This window comes from Zingiber officinale, chromosome 7B (assembly GCF_018446385.1).
Source record: "Zingiber officinale cultivar Zhangliang chromosome 7B, Zo_v1.1, whole genome shotgun sequence".
NCBI classification, from domain to species: Eukaryota; Viridiplantae; Streptophyta; class Magnoliopsida; order Zingiberales; family Zingiberaceae; genus Zingiber; species Zingiber officinale.
The window spans coordinates 79,465,184-79,479,933 of NC_055999.1; the positions used below are offsets into that span (position 1 = coordinate 79,465,184).

General features: G+C 38.3%; 1 pseudogene; it reads left to right on the forward strand.

The window, feature by feature from the left end:
- The first annotated feature begins 1,741 nt into the window (after positions 1 to 1,741).
- On the forward strand, positions 1,742 to 2,423 carry LOC122004471 (annotated as a pseudogene).
- Positions 2,424 to 14,750: the final 12,327 nt, after the last annotated feature.

Here is a 14,750-nt window from a genome sequence, read left to right on the forward strand (position 1 = left end):
GCTACATGTGATTGTGATATGTTGCATTTGTTTAAGCTATGATTGTTGCATATGGTTGTCATGTTTTATACATGTCATTTATTATACATGTATATGTTGTCGATTATATTGATCAGGCATTAAAGCAGATCTGTTGCCGATCCCCGATGAGTTTAATGATCATTATACCATATGTGTCGATTTCCAGATTAGGTATGTGCATTTCATTATGTCCTTATGGTTATGTGCACTTATTTTTTCATTTATGATTTTGACCTTATGTGTTAGATCCTGATTGAGTATGTATGTTTATTATGTCATGTGTGATCATGATCTTATGCGTTAGATCCAGATTCGGTATGTGTATTCATTACACCAGTTCTGTTTAGATGCATTGTTTATGTCAGTATGATCATGTTCTTATTTCCCTACTGAGACTATATACTTTGATCTCCATGTTTTATTTAGATCATGCACTATCTTATCTATTATTCGCTGAGTGACCCGCACTCACCACCGCATTTGTGTATTGTCTTTTTCCTCAGGTAGCAAGTAGATAATTGTGGAGTCACTTGCAGTATCCTGTCTGCCGGTCTCACGTCACATCTGAGGATGGTTTTTGATTTTGTTTCATATTTTACTCACATTACGATTTATGGACTTGGCATTGTATAACTCAACTTTGTTTTGGAGTGTTGCTATGTGGTGTCTTGTAGTTGTTTTGTTCTGGTTGTATAAGCCTTGCCGGCTAGCAATTTGTTGTTCTTGATTTATGAGTCCTTTCATTTTTCGTTGTATTTTTAGTACAGTCGTGTGGGTTATTTATTATACAACTGCGTAGTTGTAATCATTTTATTCCAGCCAAGTGAACTGTGTATATAACTGCGTGGTAGTGTATGTTCCAGTCATATGGACTGTTGATTATAGCTTGTGAGTAGTCTTATGACATTATATGCATATTTCATATTATCACTGTTACAGGGGAGATGTTGTCTGTTTGTCGGGCAGGGGCTCCTATGGGGCGTGACACAAATGGTGAGGTGGAGGCTGCGATGTCACCGCACTTAACTCACACTGAAAGGGGAGCCGCGATACGATAATGATCTGGTAGTGGCAGCGTGACGAGTTCGCGAGGTAGCTACGACGGCGGTGAAGAGTGGATTAGGAGAGGAAATGAATCGACGAATAAGAATAGGAGAAGAATTAATTAGGGTTTTAATTTATATAGTTAGGCTAATGATTTATAACTTATGTTAAATAAAATCAATCAATTCCTAACTAAAGTGATATTTCAAACCAGCTTTCGCTATGCCTAATAGATTCCTTAAACCTATCATAAGAATTTCGTTTAAATCTTGAAAAGTTTCTAAAAAATCTTAGAAAATTTTGTAAGGTTATTTCTTAATTAACACTTCTTAATTTATTATTATTTATTGTTGTATCATTTGAGAGTTAAATTGGATGCCTTTTCTTTATTCCAGTATTCTTCTTGGTGTTGTTTATTTTTCATATTCTTGTCATTACATTTCTGAGTTCTCAACATTTTTGCAAGAATTTATGATCCTGTTTGCTCTGTTTGGTTTCAATAGAAGTTCAAACTTTGGAATTCTGACAACTACAATTTGAAATTCTCTTCTTGCAGCCTTACAGGAGTACTACGTGCATCAGGATGTAGTAGCTAGGCAGGGAGTACCTTTATTCTGGTCACTACAAAAGCAACCTCCCTAGAGGTCCACAGAATGCTGCTGTCACTTGCCTGCAGATGGCAAATCACTTTGATTATCAGCAGTACAATTTGCAACAGGAACGCATGAGCTTTATGTTAACCGAAATTCTACTGAGCAAAATGAGCCAGATGTTTTCTCCCATGTCAGATGTGTTGCCGACTATACTACTCCCACCTTCTGCATTTTTGAGGCCGAAGTATGCCCTTTGGGATTGTCCAAGACCTGCTCACGCTTCCAAATGGTGCCAAGACTGCTGCAGAAGATTCCATGCTGGTCGGGCGATAAATGAAGGTGCACCTGGTATGGCACCAGTGCTACACCGTGGTGGCATTGATTTAAAGGACGGTCCACTTTTTTCAGCTCTTAGCATAAGATACTTGGGAAAAATGTAGGGATTCCAGTTTGTGAAGGTGCTGCAACTGCAAAGTCTCCATGGAATGCTTTATTTATCTTGTTAACCCAATGAAAAACTTAGTTCTTTTGTCTGTCACTTACATGCAGAGCTATTTGATCTTTGTGTTCTTGAAGTAGAATCACTTAGAGAAGGGCTTTTATTTGACAAGCCAAGAAGGGCATTTGAGAGTGGAAATAGAAAGCAAAGGTCTTTACCAGATTACAATGGCCGTGGTTGGCATGAATCTAGAAAGCAAGTCATTAAAGAGTTTGGGGGGTCTAAAAAGGTCCTACTATATGGATCCACAACTACTTACACTATGAGGGCACATGTTGTAGGATCGATAACGTGCTAGAGTGGGGAGGGGGTGAATAACATTCATGACTAATTTGTTCATTTCGTAAGACACAGAATACGCAGCGGAATAAAGAAGGAGAACAAGAGAGTGTTAACACAATTTATTTTACTTGGTTCGGAGTTTATGACGACTCCTACTCCAGAGTCTGTGATCGTTGATCGCTTTCGGTAGGCAATTACTAGTAGTTCAGAAATCTTTTATAAGTAGGCAATTACAAGTACTGAAAAAACAAAATATACCGACAATAAGGAATTAAGAATTTGTTCGTCGGTTGTTGAAGCAGCATTGAAGAGAGCAGCAGTTGTTCATTCTTGATCTCGATAATTGTATTGTTGAAGCAACTGATCGAGCCCTCCTTAAATAGCCAAGCTAGGCCTGATCTAGATCCACTAATGTCGGGATCAGGTTTGACTCGTCACTGATCGGTCGACCGATCCCCTAGTTCGGTTGATCGATCCTGCCTGAATTGGTCTGTCTTCCCATCCAAATTCAATTTCGAATGAGTCCTCGTCCGGTCGACCGATCCCGCCATTCGGTCAACCAATCTCGCTATCCTCGTTGGCTTATTTGGAATTATCCAATCAATCCAGCCTGATCTCAGCCATCATATATCCACTTTTCGATCAACCGATCTCAGGTTCGGTCGACCGATCCTTCGGTCGAATCCGGTTAGTTGGCTAGAAATCAACTTTGTTGTACTGTGGTTCAGTCGACCGGTCCAGCCGTTCGGTAAATCGATCAAGGCTAAGTCAGCCCTACGAAACTGTTAATTTCCTACAAAACAGAGTTAGACAAAATAGTAAATAATATATAAATAAATAACTTGACAGCCTTTGGACTGTCCGATTTTGACTTCGAATTTCCTCCGAAAACCCTAGGTCAAACCGACACCTACTGTTCCCTCAATAGGGAACACGCCCTCACCTATTCCTCTCAAGAAAGATTACCTATTGTCAGACCGGTCCTCCAGACCGACTGGACTTTCCGCCTAAGGTTACCACCTCCTAGGACCTAGGGTTACCTCTCTCTAGGGTTTTCCATAGCCTATGGTTACCACCCCCAGGACGTAGGGTTATCTCCCCCTAGGGTTTTTCATAACCTAGGGTTACCACCCTCTAGGGGTTTCCACCTGCCTAACCGCAGCTAGGACTTTTCATCACCTAGGGTTACCGCCCCCTAAGACCTAGGGTTACCTCCCCCTAGGATTTTCCACCTGTATAGAATCCACTAGGACTTTAGCCTAAGATAACTTAGGACTTTTCTGCAAGCTCAATCAATTTTATTAGATCACAAGACATCTTAATTTTGGACCCTTTGACATAATCAAAACTCAGGTTCGATCGTCTGATGCTTCACGTACCAATAATTTTCCTCTTTTTGATTATGGCAATATGATTCAAAGTTAAGTAAAACATAACAATAAATAAAGGAATTGAAGCATGAACAATAATTTGTAAAAAAAAATTCCTTTTGCTCCCCCTTTCATAAAATCTATGTTTTAACTCTTAACTTTAACTTTTCTCTCTCCCTTTGACATAAATCAAAAAGTAATATAAGTGGAGAGAAGGTTGTTTGACAAAAAAGCTTCTACTCTGTTTAACTTTAAGCTCCCCCTGAAGGGTAGCACTTAAAAAAAAAACCTTAACTAATTTTTAAGAGTTAAAAGTGAGTTAGCTTTTTAAAAAAAAAATAGCCAAACTTAGCTTTGAAAATAATTACTTTGAAAAACACTTAGCTAAATTAGAAATGTTTTGAAAATATTTAGTTTTTTCAACAAAAACTTAGCTAAACTTGAGCTTTGAAAATTACTTAGCCAAAAAAAAAAAAACTTAGCTAATCTTAAGTTTTGAAATTGTCTTAGCTTTTTCCAAAAAAACTTAGTTAACTTTTAACTTTGCTATGCTTAATTAAAAGCAAAATGATACTTGCCTCTACTTTTCTCCGCGATGACTGTTCGCGACCCAGCTGGAGACCCACATGGATGAGACCAAGTCAGCAGCAGGTAAATGATACTTGCCTCTACTCTTCTCTTTCTCTGCCTCTCTCTTCTTCACAAAATTATACATCCTCATTGCCGCGGCTTCTTCTTGGAATTTCTCCTCTTCCTCAGACCTGCGATTTCCAGCCTCCATTCTCCAATTCTGACTGACCTCCTTCTTCCTCCGCGACGACCTCTGCGATGACGACCTCCTTTTTCCTCTGTGATGACCTCCTTCACGACCGACCTCCCTCAGTGAAAGACGAGTGAGTTTTTGCCTCCGCATAGACCTAATTTTGTGGAGAAGAGAGAGATAGAGAAGGAGAGACCCCACTGTTAGGGCTGTTAATTTTTGAGCCCAAGAGCAATCGATGACCTCATCTTTCCTCCTCCACCACTGACCTACCTCCCTCCACGACCCTCAGCCCTAATTTCTCTTTCTCATTTAGAACCAAGCATAAATAAGGTGAGAGCAGTTTGTGCCCTATTATATATATATATATATATATATATATAGAGAGAGAGAGAGAGAGAGAGAGAGAGAGAGAATTTGTTCTTGAACACCCAGATATTGGCTCATGTTTAGAAAGAACGATTGTAATTAAGCTGTACATACATGTATCTATAAGTGTTTAGAAAGAATGTTGATAGAAGAGCTTGTTAAAAAGTATCTAGCAGGGTTGTTTTTGAAATGTGTGGAGGTTATGCATACAAATACAAACAATTTCATACAGACATATTGTTCACTTTTCAGGGCATGTTCTTTGTTTCTTTTTTGGTTTATGTTATTAACTTTTCTCTTAATAAATGTAGGTAAAGAAACTATCATGGCAGAACAAAAATTTGATTCAAATGAGATGAAGGATAACATGGACCATGCGGATCAACACCCATCTCCATCTATCATCGAAGAAGTCAAGCTACCTGAGATTGGAATGATATTTTCCTCTGAAGAAGAAGTTCATACTTTTTATAATTCCTATGCTACCAATGTTGGTTTTGGTATTTTGAAATTAGGTGTTAGGAATGGAGATGATGAAAAACAAAAATATTTTTCTATTGGATGTGCCAAAAATCGTAAGAAAGTATCTCAAGCTAAAAATGTTTTACACCCTCGACTTTCTAGTAAGACAAATTGCAAAGCTAAAATTAATGTAGCTGTTTGAAATGATGGGAATTTTGTGATAACTAGTGTAGACCTTAAACATAATCATCTCTTGAGCTCTGGAAAGTCACGATATTTTAGATGTAATAAAGTATTGGATTCAACTACGAAGAGAAAATTGGAATTAAATGATCTAGCTGGAATAACTTTAAGCAAAAGTTTTCATTCATGTGTAGTTGAGGCTGGAGGTTATGAGAATTTATCATTTAATGAAAGAAAATGTAGAAATTATATTTCATAAGCTGGAAGGTTGAGGTTAGGGGAAGAAGATGATGAAGCTTTGAGTAATTATTTTTGCTGCATGCAAAGTAAGAACCCAAACTTTTTTATGTGCTGAATTTAGATGGTGAATCTCGAATAAAAAATATTTTTTGGGCAGATGCAAGATGTAGGGCTGTGTTTGATTACTTTTGTGATGTCGTGACTTTTGATACAACTTATTTGACTAATAGTTATGACATGCCTTTTGCTCCATTTGTTGGGGTGAATCATCATGGGCAATCTATTTTGTTGGGATGTGGATTAATATCAAGTGAAGACTCAGCAACATTCACATGGTTGTTCAACTCATGGTTGACATGTATGCACGGATGTACTCCAAAGGCTATAATCACGGACCAATGTCGTGCAATGACAATAGCAATTGAAGAGGTATTTCTGAGTTCTCATTATCGTCTATATCTTTGGCATATTATGAAAAAACTGCCAGTGAAGTTAGGTGGTCATGTTCAATACAAATGATAAAGAAACATTTGAAAACCATTATTTATAACTCGCTTACAATTGATGAGTGTGAGGAGAATTGGTTAAAAATGATTAAGGAGTTTAAGTTGGAGAACAATAATTGGTTCAAATCTTTGTATGAGGAACGAAATAGATGGATACCTATGTATGTTAAATATCACTTTTGGGCTGGTATGTCCACAACTCAAAGAAGTGAAAGTATGAATGCATTTTTGATGACTATGTTCATTCTAAAACATCTTTGAGTCAATTTATTTAGCAGTATGATAGTGCATTGAAGAAGAATATTGAGAATGAAAAAAATGGATTTTATTTCTTTTAATTCTATCATGCCAGTTATTTTTGGTCATTCTATTGAAAGATAATTCCAAAATGCCTACACTAATAATATATTTATGTTGTTCCAAGATGAAATAAGAGGTTTGATGTTTTGCGATGCCTCTTTGTTGAGGGAAGAAGGGACAACTTTAATATTTAAAGTAGTAGAAAATATGTTGGGAAAGAATGGACAACTTGGAAGAAAAATTTCCTTTAGGGTACATTATACCGAGTTAGATTGCCAATTAAAGTGTGTGTGCCGTCTGTTTGAGTTCCGGGGAATTTTATGTAGGCATGTGATCAAAGTGTTGATGAGAATGAATATTATTGAGGTTCCTATGAGTTATATTATGGACTGATGTCACAAAGATATTAAGCGTGGGTATCAAAGCATTAGTAATATATATGATGATTATGGTTGTGGTGGAAAAAGACTTCGGTATAATACTCTCACCCATTGATGCAAGAGGTTCAACAACTTGGAGCTGAAAGTGACGAGATTTGTTCTGTTTTGGTGGAAATCATGAAAGACACTAAGGAAAAACTTATTATTGCTATGGAGAATGGGCAATCAAGGGCTGAACAACTTAAAGAAGCATCCACATCTGGGGCAAAAGTGATACACTCTCCATTGAAAGTAAGAACCAAAGGTTGTCCACCCACAAAGAGGAAACAATCTAAGGTTGAACAAATTGTGAATAAATCACTTGCAAAGGCCCGAAAGAAGGTATGTGATGCATATAATAGATACCTAAAGTAATTGTGTGTTATTGTTTTGTACAAGTATATTCATGTGGTTTTAGTTAGTTTAAAGTTTATTTATAATCTATCTTGCAGCTATGAGTGTTGTTTTTTGGTTGAAGATGGAATGAAAATGCTTGATATCATTGGATTTGTTTTCCATTTCCATGCCATCGGGCAAAGATTGCAAGTAGAATTTTAGTACAAGTTAGTTAATGAAAATGCTGGATATTGCTCTATGTAAATAGCACTATAATTACATTTTCAATACAGGGAGTTGCTAGTTCTGATCCCAACAGTGGTTTTAGCTAGTTTAAAATTTGTTGCAGGGAGTTGCTGGTTTTGATCCTAGTAATGCGAGTTTTATTTACTAGCACTGTCTTCTCTAGAGATTTTTGGAAGAACATGGATCCTGTTTTGCCTTTGTTATGTTAGACAATTTATCTGAAGTTGTGGCTTCTGAAGTTGCCGGTTTGGAGGAACATGGAATTTTGTTAAGTTGTTGGTTCTAAAGTTGAAATGGACTTTTGGAAGAACATGGAATTGTTATTAGCACTGTTAAATTGCTATTAGCACAGTTATTCTACTTGTAATGTAATTGTTTCTCTTTTTGGCTTAGTTTATCTTTTTGATGTTTGAATTTGTATCATATGTTAGTTGGGAGTTTTGTAGGTTTGTTAATCAAGAAACCAATTGTTGATGTACTGTTGAATTTGTATCCAAGCTATCAAACTAGACTTGATTTCTCAAAGTATCGTGGAATTTATTTCATGTTATTGGTGCAATTTGTTGTTTCTATGTTGTTGATTTAACATTGTTGATGTTCATCTATAATATTTCCAACTCGGTTTCAAGTTATAGACAGATTGTTGTAACTATTCAGATTGCATCAACAAATAAACCACCTCAATACAGAAACTTCATGTAATAGTTCATTGGGACCTTCTTGGCCAAGTAGAAATCATGATTGCAAGTAGAATTTTATAAGGCTTTGTTTTCCATTTCCAGGCAATTGGTGGTTTATTCTAGTTCAACTTTATAGTATATATATTAAAGCTGTGTAAGTATGTTGTGATCCAAGTTTCCTTTATCTAAATTGTTCCTTTCAGTAACATCTCCGTAAACTTTTCAGGCCCACGGTGGGCCTGATATGGAAAATATCAGCCCAGCCTAGACCTGATATGGAAATTATCAGGCCCACGCTGGGCCTGATAATTGGAAAATATTAGGCCCTATGGAGAAGGATTTTTTTTAGCCATTACTTTTGTTGATATGATTCTTGCTTTTTGAACTTGGCATTTAGTTACTGCATAAAATTATATGGACCTGATATCATTCCATATCAGACCCAACATGAATACTTTTAATGATTCTTGTTTATTACATTTTAAAATCTCTGAAAAGTTAAAATATATAATGGATATTATATTTGAACTCCTTGGAACCTCAGAAATCTATAGGAACTGAAGTGAGTACAATCAGAGCTCTATAGGTCCATCAGTGGGTTTTGACGAAAATCCACCGATGGACCTAGAGAGCTCTGATTGCACCCATTTCAGTTCCTATGAATTTCTGATATTGCAAGATGTTCAAATATAGTATCCATTATTTATTTCAACGTTTCATAGATCTTAACATGTAATAAGGAAGAATCATCAAAAAGACCCACATTGGACCTGATATGGAATCATATCAGGCCCAACGTGGGCCTGATATAAAACCATATTAGGCCCAACATGGGCCTGATATAAAACCATATTAGGCGCAATATGGGCCTTTTTGATGATTCTTACATTTTACATATTAATATCTATAAAAAGCTGAAATAAATAATGGATACCATATTTGAACTCCTTGCAACATCAGAAATCCATAGGAACTGAAATGGGTGAAATCAGAGCTCTCTAGGTCCATTAGTGAGTTTTGGTCAAAATCTACTGATGGGTCTATAGAGCTTTGATTGTACTTATTTCAGTTTCTATAGATTTCTGAAGTTGCAAGGAGTTCCTATTATTTATTATGACTTCTTCAAATGTATTAAAATATTATTAAAAATTGACTAAATCTATGTAATGTTATTTATATGTTATGCATGCCTATAAAAAAGAGAAGAGAGAGAAAAATGCTAGAGAAAAGAAAAAATGTAGAAAAAGTCAGATTGTCAGGAAGGGTAAAATAGGAATCGCATTTGAAAAGGTGCTCCCTTTGGTAAATAGTAAAGTAACATACATCTTTAAATAAATTTAAAACTTTAGGTAGGTTATTTGGTAAATTGTCGATTTGAATTTATGTTGAGTTTAGTATAAAAAAAAAAAAGAAGACATGCTGATGTTGCAAGCTATGGCTTGTAAATGACAATTTGCAAAACCTTCTCGATTCTGAAACAAGAGCCATTCAAAATGAGAGAGCCGCAAAACTACTAAATGCACACCCTTGTGGTTTCAAGCCTCAGCACACCAACAAACTCGACAATAAGTTCCAACTCTTCACAATATATTGGAGTTGGAGTTGATCTTGTTTTCTAGTTTCATGCTTTCTATACCTTTGAATATAGATTTTTTTTATGGAGGCATATTGGTGGTGTCAAAAGTGCTTAGCAGACATTACTTGTCAGTTGGAGTTGAGGAGATTTACACCAATGTGATTATACTTCTTTTGTACTGGTCATATTTATCTTGTAAAGAAATTGTTGGGCCATTGTGTTAATAAATTCCAAGCATTTTGCTTTTGTACTTATAATCCAATTTGATGTACTCCTGGCATAAAATCAATTGAAAGTCGCCTGTGCGTCTCTTTTTTCATGCTAAGTTTGGCTCGCATTTGCATTGTGGATTTATTTAATCAATAATAAAATGCTCCACATCTTCCAATAATACTCGACACTAATTAACAAGATGAATTAACAAAATGATAGAGGGCAAAAATAGTACTTGACACTAATTCCTTATCCTACTATAATTTCAACACTAATATTATAGATGAACTAACATGAAGGGTGCATCCAAATCCAAACTTACAACAGTTACATGACAATACCAACACTATTTAAAACAACCTATCCAGATAAACTAACACCAAAATCAGAATTATGGCTAAGAAAATCAAGTTTAAGCCCACTAATATCTAGATGAACTTCGGTACATTGATTATCCTCAGATTATGTCCATGAGCAGCAATGCATTCAATTTCATTTTTGTCAGCTGAACTATTATCGGTCAGCCCCCACTGTTACCATCCATGTTGCGTACATTTGTAATACTATTGTTGGACCGCTGGGTCGGCTAGAATGGGGGGTTGAATAGCCTGCAAAAATAAAACACAACCCTTCTCAATCTTTTAACAGAACACTTGCATAAATTATAACTTAAACAGAAAAACAGAAAAGACGAGGCACACCGGGATTTACTTGGTTACAACCGGGGAGGTTGTTAATCCAAGGAAATGTAGCACTAAATACTCTTTCAGGCAGAGAAGCCTCGTACAACGTTGAAGCGCAAAACAGAGAAGCTAATCTAGAAATTGAGCGTACAAGTGTTGGAAATGAATTGCTTGTTTTGATTAAAAGCTTCTGGACCAAGACTGTATTTATAGCCTTGGTCGGAGTGCCCCGGGGGGATAAAATTTTATCCCCTAACGTTTAGATCGCGATTGACACGATCCTGGCCAAAGTTCAGGACCGGGCCCCCGGAGCCATAAAGTCAACACCAGTTGACTTTTTAGTCCGGGACCTCTGCTCTGGTTCAGTTCACCTCGGTCTGAGTCTTCAACTCTGGATCCGCTCACTTGGGTGATCTCGGCCATCCGGAAAAGGGCTCACCCGAACCCAACTCCCGGCCTTCTCGAGCAATCTTCCACTGTTGCTTCTCGTCCCTCAGAATCATCGCGTGCTTCCTTCTCGTCCACCAGCGTACTCATCCGCAATCTTCGTCCCTCGGTCGCACCCCGTGCCGACCTTCTTCCTAGTTACATCTCTTGCTCCACGAGCAGTCTTCCGCTCCGGCTTCTCGTCCCTCGGAACCACCGCACGCTTCCTTCTTGTCCGCCGGTGTAATCTTCCGCAGCGCCTCGTCCCGCAAACACACCGCGTGCCGTCCTTCTTGCTAGCTACGTCTTCCCCTCGACTACCTGTGCTCCTAAGCTCCTGTATACTTAGACACAAGGTTAGAAGCACACAGGACCTAACTTAACTTGTTGATATGTAAAATACCGAAAAAGGGCGAATAATAATAAGGGAATTTTCCAAAATTTTTAGAAAATTTTCGAGAATTTTTCGGAGCTCGTAGGGACGAGGATACGGGGATAAAACGGGGCCCGGGGAAAGCCTGTTTAGGCTACCCAATTTAAGCGAGGAAAAGTGTGACTTTTTTCCTTTTTGTTTTTTTTCGTTATTTTTGTTTTTCTCCTCTCCTGTTGTCGTGCCCCAAACCCCCGCGCCTTCTCTTCTCCTCCCATGCCCTAATCGACGCCACACGGTTTCACTGCCTCGCGATTAAAAAGCCGAGTCGTTCCCCTTTCCTTCTCCTCTTCCTCTTCCTCACGTGCCCTAGCCGACGCCGTCTCCCCAACCCGATCGATTTGCTCCACTCGACGGCGCCGCTCGCAACACCTCCCTTTCAACCGTGCTTTAGTGCCGACGTCGTGCCCTAGCTTGAAGCCGACGGCCACGGGCCGTTTCCTCTCCAGCGGCCACTGCTTTGCATTTCTTTGGCCAAGCGCCGGCGATGCTTGAGCCTCTCCCTCTTCATGAGTTTCCGCCGTCACCCTCGTCGTGGAGATCTCAGATCGCCGCCCCTTTTTGTCTGTAAGTTTTGGCCGGAAGAGGGAGTACGGAGCCCTCTCCAGATCTGCCCTAATTCTCCACTACCGAGCCACCTATTTGGCCGAGATTCCACTGTCGGATCTTTCTCGGTCCCTTCTTCAGACACTCTCAGTGAAGTCTCGGGTAGAGGAAACAACTAGCAGCACTTCAGGTAAGGCATTGTGTTAGGTAATTAGGTATTTTTGATTGGTGATGTTCACATCTTAATCCGACAATGGGGAAAATTTTCCAGTAGGGTTTGTTGTGGGTTGTTCTTAAATTCGGCGGGCACTCCAGCCAACAACCTTATCGACTGTGAATTGAGGTAAGATGTAGAGAATTTGTTTCTCTTATTGTAGCGTACACAGATTTGAAGCTAGGAAAGGATAAGGATAAATGGTACTCGAATTTAATTAAGTTTAGGTTGATAATGCTAGTTGAGGATTTGATTTAGCTAATTCATTTATATGTAATTAGCTAAATCTGTATATATATTATTACAAGACTTTGATTCGAGACGGTGTCTCGACGAGCGATCTATTTCGAATACGATCTTTTTGTTGGAGGCAGGTACTTTGACTTTATGTCATTTGATATGCATTGTAATGTTTTTAACAAATAGCAATGATTGTGTTTCTTATTTACTTCGGTTGGTCACTACTTGATCTGTTACATGCTTGTTTGTTTACTTGTTATGCGCTACATGTTAGTACCTACCTGATTATGCATGCTTATAAGGGTAGTGACACAACCATGTTATTTATTATGTTCAGGACCTAGGATTTTTGATACCTTATCTGATCTGTGTACCTTTAATTTGGTTCATTGTCCTATGGTACACATTTTATATATATATATATATATATATAATGTTCAGGATATTGCCATGTTTAGTGTCATGCATCATCTCGCATGATTGCATATTGTGCGATAGTCTACTTTATTATTATCAAGCACATCGCCAGTTACATGGATCTGCACACACTACGACTCATGGGTTAGTGGTACATCAGACAGGTGTGTGGCAATTCTGTTGTTTGGCTCCGTTGGTCTGGTGACTCAGCGTGGTAGCCGGCAGACAGTTCTGCTCTGTTAGGTTCCGCTGGTAGCAGCGTGGTAGCCGGCAGACGGTTGGACTTTGTTAGGCTCCGTTGGTCCTCTCATGAGTAGTGTGACGCAGCGTGGTAGACGACAGAGATTCCTCCCCGTCATCGTGTACCGGGAGATGAGAGCATTGAGCTCCCCCATTTATGATTTGAGGTAGGAGGATAGGTGTACTCCGACAGCATCCCGTCCACTCGGTCACTCATCAGGAGCAGTAATGGCAGAGTGCACGGTTGTCACAGCCCTACCCACTCGGTCTCACCATTGTATGTGAGATGTCTGACTTGCATCAGGGGTGACCATGTCATTGGCATCATATGCATTTATGCATTTTCTGATTGTGTTTGTTGCACTTATATGTTGCATTTGGATGGATGCATATATTTGACATGCATATAGGATTTTGATACTTCTCGGTCTGACGACCCTATTATACTTATACCTTGGTCCATTTATCCTGCTTGTTTCAGTTGCATTTATCCTTCTTGTATTAGGAGACTGTATGCATGATTAGTGCTGGTTATTTTCTTTATTATGCATATCAGTTGTTACCCACTGAGTGTTGGACACACATCCCCCTCCATTGCTATTTTCAGGTTGATACTGTCTGGAGAGTTCCAGTCGCTAGTCCCCTGCAGTCCACGAGGACGTTTATTGGTCTTTTGGTTTTTCTTTATTAGACTATGTTTAGACTTGTTTTGTTTTGATACTTTGGATCTTGTATGGATTTTTACTTGTCGATGGATTTTTATTCGATATGATCTTCTACATGCCTGCCTGGACGGCAGAAGATGTAAGTTGACTTTATTTGTGTCGTTGAGTTTTTGTGCTTTATGAGTGTAGTTGAATAGGATATCGGTTTTGTGCTTTATGAGTGTAGTTGAGTAGGATGATTTGAGATGTTTACTTATCATTTGTTCTAGTTCACTATTTAACTTCGTGGATGGTGTGATTGTTTGCTTATTTAATTGTTGTTATATACATATATTTCAGTCGTGTTGACCGTGTATGACTATGGATGTAGAAAAGTTTCAGATTGTCACCTGTACAGGGGAGATGTTGTCAAAATTTCTTTGGACAGGGACTCCCCCGTGGCATGATAATTTATTTGGTATCAGAGCCAAGTTGGCGATACTTATTTGTATATCGTGTTATGGATTTCGAGATTTATCTGATACCAATTTATTGGTATCAGAGCGGGTTACGAATACCTGCTTTTGGTGTTCTGGATTTTTGGGTTAGCCCAAGTTTGCGAGTAAACTTGGGTACTTATTTTTCAGATTTGTATGGATTTTCGTTGGTTTTCTTGTACAGAATTCCGAGGTAAAATGGGGACTGGACAGTGATGGAACATCTCCAGACAGCAAATAGGTATGATGTTATTTTGTAATTGTTATACTTGTAGTAATATCTGTGATATAACTTAACAGATATGAGGAGATCT